General features: G+C 27.0%; 1 long non-coding RNA gene across 1 annotated transcript; it reads right to left on the bottom strand.

Moving 5' to 3' along the window:
• Nucleotides 1-2622: 2622 nt before the first annotated feature.
• Nucleotides 2623-3594, bottom strand: LOC103307873. The gene is made up of 3 exons (XR_510268.3): nt 3196-3594; nt 2941-3133; nt 2623-2883 (listed from the first exon to the last, which is right to left on the bottom strand). It is a non-coding gene; the product is annotated as an uncharacterized LOC103307873 (long non-coding RNA).
• Between the last annotated feature and the right edge of the window lie 3039 nt (nt 3595-6633).

Here is a 6633-nt window from a genome sequence, read left to right as displayed (position 1 = left end):
TCATTATATAGACGTCATAAAAACCGATACAAATTAGTACATACAATATAGGAGTTTAGCAGGGACCTTTAATCTAAGGTCATTACACCCAATATGTCACTACAACCGGTGACATTATAAACGGTTTCTACTGTATTTCCGTTTTCGTCGAGAAATTCAATGAAATAAATAATTTAATGAACTATAATGACAGATTGTGTTTAGTCAACAAACATAATGTTTCAAATATATCATATATTATGCAGTAACTTTAATTCAACGTTAAAAATAACTGAGATGGAACTATTGAAGCGATATACAACACTTATGACTTTACAGGATGGGGTAAGAATAAAGAGGGGTGTTAAACATTAATTATTAAAAAATATTCCTAGAACCAAACATATATTATATTACATTATTACATTTCAATGGTACCTAATTTTGATTGATATCCTATCTTTCATTAACATACAATATTAAATATAAAATTTGAAATACATTAAGAATAATTAATTTAAATTATAAATTAATTTAAACATACATATACAAATGTATGCCAATTTTAAACACTTCTTTAATAGGAATAAAAAGTAATAAATTAAATTGCCGGGATAATTAAAAATTGCATAAGGTTAAGTCGTTGTAACTAATCAAAAGTAATATAAACTTATAAGAAGGTACAGGTTTATGCTGTTTATGGTTACACGTATAATATGGACTTTTTTATTTTTTGTATAGGTAATAAGAAAATTTAAATTTGCTTTAAATTTTTTTCAAAAAAATCAAAATAGCCAATTTCTAAACATAATGAAAAAATTAGTTTTAGCGTTTACAGTATTTAATTTGAGTAATTCGTTTGTGACTTATAAACGTTCAAATATTCATTCAAATTTCTGCTACCGGAGAATTCACCAAAATCAAAAGTAATAAATAATACCCAACAGTAAAGACCAGAAGTCAAAACAAAATTATATCTCAATTTAATGATCCAAACGGTCATAATAGACATAATCCACAATAACTTATAAGTAATAAGTACAAAGGTCACATGATTTGAACCCTCCAATCAGCTCGTCCCAACTCACAGCACCTAGTGAATAACGTCAAGCCTGCAACAGCTGCAGTATCATATTTAAAGTATGATAATAAAATTTTACCAGACAGTAAATAAAAACGGTTTATATCACTAGAAAAAAAACGGTTTTTATCACTTTCATGGATGAAAAATATCAAATCAGTTTGGCTTGGAATAAACAACAAATTACATTTATCACTGGCCGCCGAATTTAAAAATATTTAAATTTTTAATATCATATAATTATAATATTATAATATACAAATACAATTTCACAACTGACCAAGGCCGTATCTGAGGGAGGGGAGGTCCGGTCTGTACCAGTCTAGACCCCCCCCCCCCCCGAAATGTTTTTAACGTGTCTTATTTTTAACCAAATATCAAAACATAAATTCAATAAAATTACAATATTCATGTTTTGGACCCCCGTCCGAAAAAAATTTCCGGATATAGCCCAGCTAAATATAATATAATGACATAAATTTCCAATCATATTGTGTACTACTTTACTTAGTATATTTATTAGCAGTGGTAATGTGGTATTTAGATTATGTCGATTATGATTTATGAGTCTTAGCATAGTAACTGGTAAGACAAAAAGTAATAACATATTAAACTACCTATATGCTTATGTATTATTTATGTGTTTAGTTAGTTGCAGGTAAGCATTATATAGGATTGTTAATATATTATTCATCATTATTCTCTTAGACTTTACAGTCTACAGGTCAACTTATCGAACTTAAATGAACGATCTTAGTATCTTACATAACATAATGTTTCATTATTTGAATATTTAACAATAGACATAAATCATACGTTATTGTTTATGTTGGATGTGCATAAAATTGAAATCTTTATCTCATATAAATATTGCTGAAGTTATATTGCAAAACAAAACAAATGACTACCTATCATAGCAATATAATAAATGCATATTTAATATACACATACAAATATACAATTAATAGTTCTTTATGATAGACAACTCTGACTATATTATGTACTAATAAACTAAATAATACTATTGGTTAATTTTCTTCACAACCCCTGTTTACTTAAGTGTAATTTATATTTTTACACTAACCATGATCAACATCTCAAAAAATTAATAATATTTTAGTACCAATAAAATAAATAATAATGTATATAACATTTTATGTATAATATAGGCCAGTTCTTAAACTTTTTTGAATGTCTGAACATGTTATATTTTATACAATTTTTGTGTAACATAGCTGTAATATAAAACAGTATTTATATAAGTTTTTACATTTTATAATATATTAAACAATGCATAAATAGCACAAAAAAGTTTACATACATATTTGTCACTAAAAATTATAAAAGTAATGAATACAATTTTAAAAAATTTCAGAATCTGTGGAACAGCACTGAGATCATATTATGGTTTTAATGTTAAACTGTGTCATTATTATTATTATTAAATTATTATTTATTTTAGAAAAATTTACATACAAAGTTCTTTGAACAATTTTGAATTGGAATATTCAAATTATACCAATTAGTAATTTAGTTATTTGCTATATTAATCATAAATTAAATATAAAATCTTATTTAATTATATTTAATACAATTATTAGATAGAAAATACATTTATTAGGGTTTCTAAAGCTACTTTGAATGACCAAAAATTAATGAATCCAATTTCCATAACTCATGTCTAACTAAATTTCTGAACTCTGAACTAGGTATATGTTGCCACTTTCCAATTCACATATACACATCCTGGTCTTCGAAGATCTGCACTATTAAAATTGGCTACCTACCTACTTCTTCACAGTTGGACAATAGTATGGTATATCCTACAAAATAAAAAAATACATTAATTAGGGTTTTACTTACGTTTATCATAAAGTTACTTTAATGTCCAAAAATTAATGAATCCAATTTCCATAAATAATGTCGAACTAAATCTCTAAGGTCTGAACTAGGTATATGTTGCCACTTTCCAATTCACATCTACACATTCTGGTCTTCGAAGATCTGCACTATTAAAATTGGCTACTTACTTTTTCACAATCAGACAATAGTACTATAGTAGTATGGTATATTCTACAAAATAAAAAAATACATTAATTAGGGTTTTACTTACGTTTATCATAAAAGTTACCTACTTTGAATGTCCAAAAATTAATGAATCCAATTTCCATAAATCATGTCTAACTGAATCTCTGAAGTCTGAATTAGGTATATGTTGCCACTTTCCAATTCACATCTACACATTCTGGTCTTCGAAGATCTGCACTATTAAAATTGGCTACCTACCTACTTCTTCACAGTTGGACAATAGTATGGTATATCATACAAAATAAAAAAACACAATGTAGATTATAATATTAAGATTTATAAACAATTTAAAAGAACAATATAATATTTTAAAACCAAGAGAAACACGATTAATTCTTAATACTTCAACTAAAAAAGAAAAACGTCTTAAGCGCCCTTCCTCCTTTTTCATACGGACTGAGGACCGTCAATGGTGGAGTTAACACTAAGATTTGCAATTTTAAAAGATTAACATTTTTTAACTCAAGTTAAGCTAAGTTCAGTGAACACAAGATAGTTCTAAGTTAAAAGTTGATAGGTAGTTAATATAAATAATAAATTTAACTGTTTACATTCTGAATTTATGTTAATTTTAAAACAATTAACTTTTTTTTTAATTTAAACATTTGTACTACCTACTTAGTTAATCCCCATTTTTAAATATATGACTTAGTTACATAGGTACCTAATTTTATGTTGGGCAATAGATTCCATTTTACTGTATATGTAATTTATAAATTACACCCAACTTATATAATCAACTATTCATTACTTACAATAGGTATTGTATTAGTTTGTTTATTTTTATTGAATATTATGTTTTATTTTGTATTTTATTATTTTGTAATTATAAAACAGGTGCCTAATTGATATACTTATCGCATAAGATACAAGTGAAGTTTTCATTTTTTAAAAATTTAGTCATTAATTTGTAGCATACACCACCTAGACACACACTATGAACTCTTCGCTCACATTTATTACATTTAATCCAAGTAAAACTTACTTTTATATTTTGTGCACACATAAGACATCTTTCACTGATATTATCAGAGTACATTAAACATCGATGCTGCAATGTATTTCTTAAATCACTCACATTAACTTCTTTTGAAAAGCTCTGAGTAAACATTGGATTGTATGTACTACAATAATACAACACAAACACTCCACAACTGTTACTATCATTCTGTAAAGGATACCTACTCAATATTTTTATGAACCATTTTATGCAGCAAATATTTTGCTTTCTCATTACCACACATTGAAAACAACATTTTTTTTAATCGAGGTAATTCAAAGTTTTTAATTATATATACAATAGTTATTTTTTTATATACAGACTTAAATGGTAACACATCTAATATCTTAAAGATTTCTTTAATTGAACCAATTTAAGTATTTTTACTTAAACATATAATAACAATTTTTCTTTGTAAAAGTTGTAGTGGTCTAGACGCATTTTAATTCGGTCAAGATTATCATTTTTACTATTATTTCATATTTGATGTAAAAGTATATTACAAAAATTATAAAGAAATTAGGTACCTAGTCAATTGATTGTTTTTATTTTTATAAACAATTATTATTACAAATTACCTATTTAAGTAAATATTATTTAGTAAGTATTATTACTTATATTTACAAACAAAATTTTAAAATTATTATTCATAAATGTACAATAAAAATAGTGCATTGATATAAAATGATTTATTTGGCATAATATGATGAGATAGTCGGGATTTATATGTTTTTACGTATCGTTTCTGACTGTCTGAGTACCTATATGGCTATATGCAGTCTTATGAAAGTAAAAAATGTAGATAGTACAGTATACAGTAGACAGTAGGTTAGTATAGGTACTAGGTAGTATAGCCAGCACAGTTCACAGGGGCGGCTCCAGAGACTTGATTAGGGGGTGACCAAGTCATAATTTTCAGAAAATGTCGATTTTTTTTTTTTTGTAATTTTGTTTTTAACAGTATACAATTGTTTAGAAATAAAGCTTTGGAGTGGCCCCTGACAGTTCACCGGATAAACAGTCCGTAAGGGTTTGATATGAGTAGACAAATTACATACTATAACCCAATAGTGGGAATAAGTTTGTGCAGTCAGAAAAAATCATTAAAAAAAACCCTGCGGCAATAATATGGTCTATAAAATATATTATACAGACTTGGATCACACTATGCAAAAGTGGGTAGGCCCAGGCTTACTTTAATAAATATTTGTTTATAATATTAATATTTTTGTTGTCATGATCTAATGGACAAACGACATAGGCATTAGGCTGATAAACGCGGACAAAATTTAAGTAAAATTAATCGTAAATTCATAAATTAAAAACTGTGTTGATTCGTAATGCCATAGTTTATCGTTAGATGGCAGTTTTAATTCCCTATGTATTGAATATTGTTTTAAATTAAACAGGTACTTAATTAAATTACAATTATTTAAAGTAAATAAAATACATTTTTATTTCAAAATTCTTTATTTTTTTATCTTAACTTTCTCGTATAATATGAATGAACCATAAAATTAAGATACTTTTTCAATTCACAAGAATTGGAGTTTCATCATCTCACAATGGTTGATGAAGGACATTCTATATAAGTTTATTCAGATGTTCATTCAGGATTTGTAGTGCGTGTAAGTAAGATTCAAATAATTACTTGCATGTTCTACCGGTTGTGTTTATAAATTTTTGTAATAGGGCCGGCTCTTTAGCTGCCCACTTTCCAAAGCAGTGTTTAGGTTAACATAGACACCGTTGAATTTTAAATTTTTAACTATATACCTAGGACCTGAGTTTACTTAATACTTATAGGCGTTTGTGTTTTTGGGCTAGGAACTACGCTAATGGTCTATTGTAAACTAGTAAAATACCCCCTGTTTGGGACTTGTATAGGCAGTACATCATACACATTCTTATCAATGTCTGGATATGTCAATAATAATTATTACTGATTAGTGGCTAGACATTTGGTTTACAGACATTTTGTAATGTAAGTGGTTTTTTGAGGTCTCTAAAATTTTAAATATTTGCTGAAAGTTACTTAATGATTTACTGTTTCTAGTTCACACAAATACATAATGTATTATATCATGGTTTTCAAAACTGACATCATATAATAATATGATGTAAGTACCTACGAGGAACTAGGAAGTCCAGCAAATGTATTGACAATTTTTGATAAGTCTATTTTATTTAAGACAATTCTACAGAACAAGTATACATTATAAATATTGCAATTCAAGTAATAAAAACATTAATATTAAAGTGAATACTAAAAGGTAAGAATATTATTGTGGGTACATCATGTGATTTCATTGATTTATTAATTTAAAAGTGAGTTATATATATGACATTGGTAAAAGGACGTTTCGCCCCCGCCGTTTCGTCCCCGTCAAAAAAACGAATCCACGGACGTTTCGTCCCCGTCCATTATTAAGATAGGACATTTGGCCCCCGGGAGTTATATAGATTTACTTATACCTACCCATAG

Source organism: Acyrthosiphon pisum, unplaced genomic scaffold (genome assembly GCF_005508785.2).
Source record: "Acyrthosiphon pisum isolate AL4f unplaced genomic scaffold, pea_aphid_22Mar2018_4r6ur Scaffold_10573;HRSCAF=11180, whole genome shotgun sequence".
NCBI classification, from domain to species: domain Eukaryota; kingdom Metazoa; phylum Arthropoda; class Insecta; order Hemiptera; family Aphididae; genus Acyrthosiphon; species Acyrthosiphon pisum.
Note: the sequence above shows the minus strand (reverse complement) of the source record. Positions and strands in the feature narration are given on the sequence as shown.